We start from the raw sequence: 5,362 nt of genomic DNA, 5'->3' as shown, positions 1-5,362 counted from the left end.
CTTGTCATGAATAATCTAAAGTCAACCCATTCCTACCCACTACACCCGGGAAGAGCACAAAGACATGTTCCAAGAACAATTCCGCGTTCTGAAGAAAGTGAGGTCACCAGGCTCTTGTCTGTTTTCTCACAAGCACTCAGAATTCTCCACACGGGACTCCATTCTTAGACCGTGTTCCGATAGACAGGACTTAAACCCCATGTGTGGTGGTACACATCTGTAATCACAATATTCACGAAGGGGATGCCGGAGGATGTCCATTGTCATCTTTGACTTCGTGGAAAGTCCAAGGCTAGTTTAGGATACACAAAACCCTCTCTTAAAAACAGAAATAACAAACAAACAAACAAAATCCCTGGCGTTGGAGTGAGGACTACAGGAACCAGCCCACTGGGATGTGTCCTTGTATTTGTTGCTGTATTACCCAGGCTTGTACTACAGAACTCAAGGGATCCTCCTGCTTTAGCCTCCCCAGTTATTGGGACCATAGATGCGCTACTAAACATGGTGTGGGAGAATGGTTTGTATTCTGTCAATTATATTTTAAATAAACGTTCATTAGCCAGTAGCCAGGCAGGAAGTATAGGTGGGACAACCAGACAGGAAGTAGAGGCGGGTCAGTGAGACAGGAGAATTCTGGGAAGAAGGAAGCCCATGCCTCTACAGTTCTGAGCCTGCCACAGAAGAAGCAAGATGTCACTGCCTCGCTGAAAAAGGTACTGAGCCATGTGGCTAACATATACTAGAATAATGAGCTAATATAAGTTATAAGAGTTAATAAGAAGCCTGAGCTAATGGGCCAATCAGTTTATAGTTAATGTAGACCTCTAGTTAATGTAGACCTCTGTGTGATTTCTTTGGGACTTAACGATTGTGGGAACCGGGCAGGACAGAAACCCCAACAACATAAACATGGCTCACTTGCATTTTTAATAATGCTTCAAAGAGAAAAAGATGGATACACATAAATTAAGGAAAGTAATTATGGACCTGGTGAGATGGCTTGGAAATTAAAAGCACTGGCTGCTCTTCTAGAGGACACAAGTTCAGTTCCCAGCACCCACACGTCCTCTCACAAGGCCATAATTCCCATTCCAGGGGATCTGATGCCCGCTCTGGCCTCTTGGGCATAAGGCATACACATAGCACACAGACTTACATGCAGACCAAACACCCATGCACATACAATAATTGAACTTTTTAAAAGCAATTAATTGTTTGTAACTTAAACAGAAAAAAAATAAAAGATCACAACTTTGCCTGAATACCTTCCATTAAGCCATCACGGGAAAGGAAGCTTCTGCTCTGATTCAAAGACTCTTGCAAACTTTCTGAGATTTAGGGTTAACAACTCTCACACCAAAACACTGAAGGGAAGGAAACAGAGGAGAGGAGGCAGCGAATTCTTCTATTTGAGATTATGGACCACGTCAATACAAGTTTGGGTTCACTTGTTGCATATTTCAGATTTTAAGGGTTTTTAAAAATAATTTATCTTTATTTTATGTGCATTGGTGTGAAGGTATCAGATCCCATGGAACTGGAGTTACAGGCAGTCGTGAGCTGCCATGAGGGTGCTGGGGTTTGAACCGGGGTCCTCTGGAAGAGCAGTCACTGCTCTTAACCACTGAGCCATCTCACCAGTCACCAGTTTTTAAGGATTTTTTCTAAAAATTTTGTAAAGGAAAATAATGGCATAGTTCATAAGTAAAATTCTTAAAATAAGGAATATTTTTAAAAGAAAATCTCTACATTTATCCTTGTTAATTCCATAATCTATTCTTTTTCAGTAGTATTTCTAAAATTGTAACTACAATTATATACATATATAGACACAGATGTATTTATATTCATATCCCTTTCCATCTAAAGGAACAGTGATGTGCAGAACACACTTTCTCATCCTACCTCATAGTCATAGTGCACCTGCAGAGCAGTCTACACAGCACGAGGTAAACTCAGTTCTCATTTTGTAGACACAACTAGAACATATTCAACTAAATGCACTTGCCATAATTCATTCCACCAGTGCATTATTAACGATCATTCAAACAATCCTTTTTTTTAATACAGACAGTACTATAACATAGGTGTAATTTTCTGTCCCACCAACCCACTCCCAAATAACCACAAAGAGACTTCTTATTAATTATAAATGCTCTGTTGATAGCTTAGACTTGTTACAAACAAGCTCCTACACCTTAAATGAACCCATATTTTTTATCTACGCTCTACCACATGGCAGTACCTTTTTTCAGCATGGCATATTCATCTCCTGCTTCCTCTGAGTCTAGCTGTCAGTCCCATTTCTGTCCTTCTTCCCAGGGTCCTGTCTGTCCCCCGAATCCTGCCTAGCTATTGGCCATTCAGTTTTTCATTGAATGAATCTGAGTGACAAATCTTCACAGTGAGCAAAAGGACTACTCTATAAAATACAATTCCTCCATACATCTGCTGCTGGTTTGCCAACATCTTTGGGCTAGACTCCTGGAAGTGATATGCTGGTCTAGGGCAGATGGATCATTACTGCCACACTCCATAATGGCTGTATCATTTAGAATTCCTACCCACAGCGACTGAGAATACCTACTGGGCTATTCATATCACCCAGTCATAGAATGCATTGTTCCCTTTGGTTTTTGTCCATGTGACAGACATAGTGACAATAATTTGTGTTTCTCTTGCTGCTAGTGTGATTGGACATCCTTGCAAATGCAGACTGGAAACTGCACGTGGTAGTTAAGTACTCAACTACAGACCTGCGCCTCCACCCCATCACTGTCTATGAATCATCTAGTCAACCTCTTCTTGTATTGTATTTTTGTTCAGGTCGGGTTTTTTATTATAGCCTCCTCTTTAAAAAAATGAGCTAATATTCTAAGGAGAAACACAAGTAAAACAAATGAGAACAAAATAAGGGCAAATATGAAGGTGTTATGACAAAACCCAGTGCTTTGAATGCTAATCTAAAATTTTAATTTAAAGACTAAATCACTGGCAGAAAACTAATAATGAAATATTTATAATGAAATATTCATGCAAGAATAACTATAGGAGGTAATAAGGGTGATGGTGGTTATAGTAGTACATTTAGTAACCTCCTAATTTTGCTCCCTGAGTCATGGGAACAGGGGGGTACTCATCTCCAGAGTAGGATGGTGCGTGAGACCTACATGGAAAAGAGGTAGGATTTCTTTGAATAGGTGATACCTGAACTGCTTTGAAGAATGACTAGAAGCTAAGAGAAGGTGTGGTTGGAGGGACACCTTGAACCAAAGTCTAGAGACAGTACAATAGAGAGCAAAAATACAAGTTCTTGGCTGCGAGTCATTCTGGTCTTCTTTCTGTCTGTACCTGAGGGTATGAACTTACGAGGAATGTTTGTTTCAGAGGTTTGGCCCATGGTTTGCCAGTTCTGTGGCTTTGGGGCTTAGAATGAGGCCACGTGTCCTCATAGGGAGCACGGACACAACACACAACAGCACAAAGCTGTTTATCTCAAGGCAGCCAAGAAAGCAAGTTAAGAAGGAAGGCCAGAACCCAAGCTTCTCTCCAAAGACTTGTCCCCAGGGACCTCTCCCCCACAGGTTCCCCTTACTAAATATTTCAGCCCTTCCCAGTAGCTCTCAGTCTTGTCAACCAAGACTTCAGCACTTAGGAAAATGTTCTAACTTTAGCAGAGGGTGAGCTGGGTGGTGAGTTGGGAGAGACACTCAAAGCCCCACAACCCACAGTAGTTAGGAGCACCTGTGGAGGGCATCTGCTTAGGCGCACGGGCCAGGTCTATCTTGGTTTGAAAGTAGAACCACTTAGCTGGAGAACAGGCTAGGTGAAGCAGGCCTGGAGGCCTAGCACAGACAGCTGTTGACTTCAGGCAGGGCCCCCTGAACACAGTTTTGACTGTTCCTTGGATAGAAGCTGGAATGTTCTTGGTCTCGTCAACAGGTCTTGTCCTTACCAGAAGCTAGGAATGCTTGAAGGGAGTTTATTACCTCTCTTCCCCTAAATAACCGCCCCTGCCTGGAAACTGTGTGTGAGGGGCGTGAAAACAGAGAGGCACTTCAGCAAACCAATGCATTCCTCGCCCGATGCCGCACCCCAGATTCTATTGTAAGTCCTAGAAAAGCCGGGCGGTGGTGGCGCACGCCTTTAATCCCAGCACTCGGGAGGCAGAGGCAGGCGGATCTCTGTGAGTTCGAGACCAGCCTGGTCTACAAGAGCTAGTTCCAGGACAGGCTCCAAAACCACAGAGAAACCCTGTCTCGAAAAAAACCAAAAAAAAAAAAAAAGCCCTAGAAAAATCTCCATGGCACCCTACTTCTGGGACTAAGGCCTGTTATACAGGAACTCTGCCTTATTCCAATTCATAGTAGAAACGGAACCCAGTGCCTTGAACAGACCCTGTAAGAGCTTTAGCACGTAGCCACACAGCTTTCTGTATACTCCTTGGGTGTTTTGAGACAATGTCTCCTTTGTAACCCAGTCTATCCTCAGACTCCCCGTGTAGCAGAGCCCGTCCTTGAAGGCCAAATTTTCCTATCTCTACCTCCCAAGTGCTAGGAGTGCGGGCATATGCCACTATCCCTGGAATTTCTTTATACTTTTTAATATCAAACATGGTCATGCCTCTTACAAGTGTTCCTGACTTAGAAAATAATCCGGAAAACAACCAAATAGTTGCAGGCTTGGCTTCAAATTGCAAGACTTTTATATAATATTGGCAAGGAGATTTTTTTTTCTTTTTTGGTACAGCAATCTGTAGAATAAATGAAATGTATGTAAATGCTTGTCAATATTCCAGACATACAGTATATATTTAATAATGTCTTATTGCTGTTATTGGTCTAATTGCCTCTTGCTGCCACTACCCAGATGTCCCTGAGAAAATAAATACACGTGTCAAATGCAAATGTAAACGATGCCCATTGTTTACCTGTTCTCATTTGGGGTCTGCAAATTGACTCATAAGGGAGTCTGCAGCCATTCTCCTCCTCCTCATTTGGTTCTAATTTGGGTAAAACAGCACCATTGTGTTGGCTGGTTAATCCCTCTCAGCCTGTGCAGCCCAACTTCCTCATTAAAATACACTTAAATTAAAATCATAAAGCATTTGCACTGTTAACACCCAATCGCTATACTACATGTTAACAATAAATAATTAAAACAAGCATTATGAAGCAAGTGAACCACACGCCACATACCTCACAATGGTGTGTTTTCATTAAGTATGACCTCAGCCATGATGGAGATCGAGTACCCGTTTTCCCCGGGAGCCGCGGGATCCCGTGAGGCTAGTTGAGGTCCTAACAGAACGCTTCCTAGGAGATGGAAGCAGAGCCGGGACTAGGGGCTCAGTGCTGCT

The sequence above is a fragment of the Microtus ochrogaster genome, chromosome 1 (genome assembly GCF_000317375.1).
Source record: "Microtus ochrogaster isolate Prairie Vole_2 chromosome 1, MicOch1.0, whole genome shotgun sequence".
NCBI classification, from domain to species: Eukaryota; Metazoa; Chordata; class Mammalia; order Rodentia; family Cricetidae; genus Microtus; species Microtus ochrogaster.
This window is presented reverse-complemented; position numbering follows the sequence as displayed.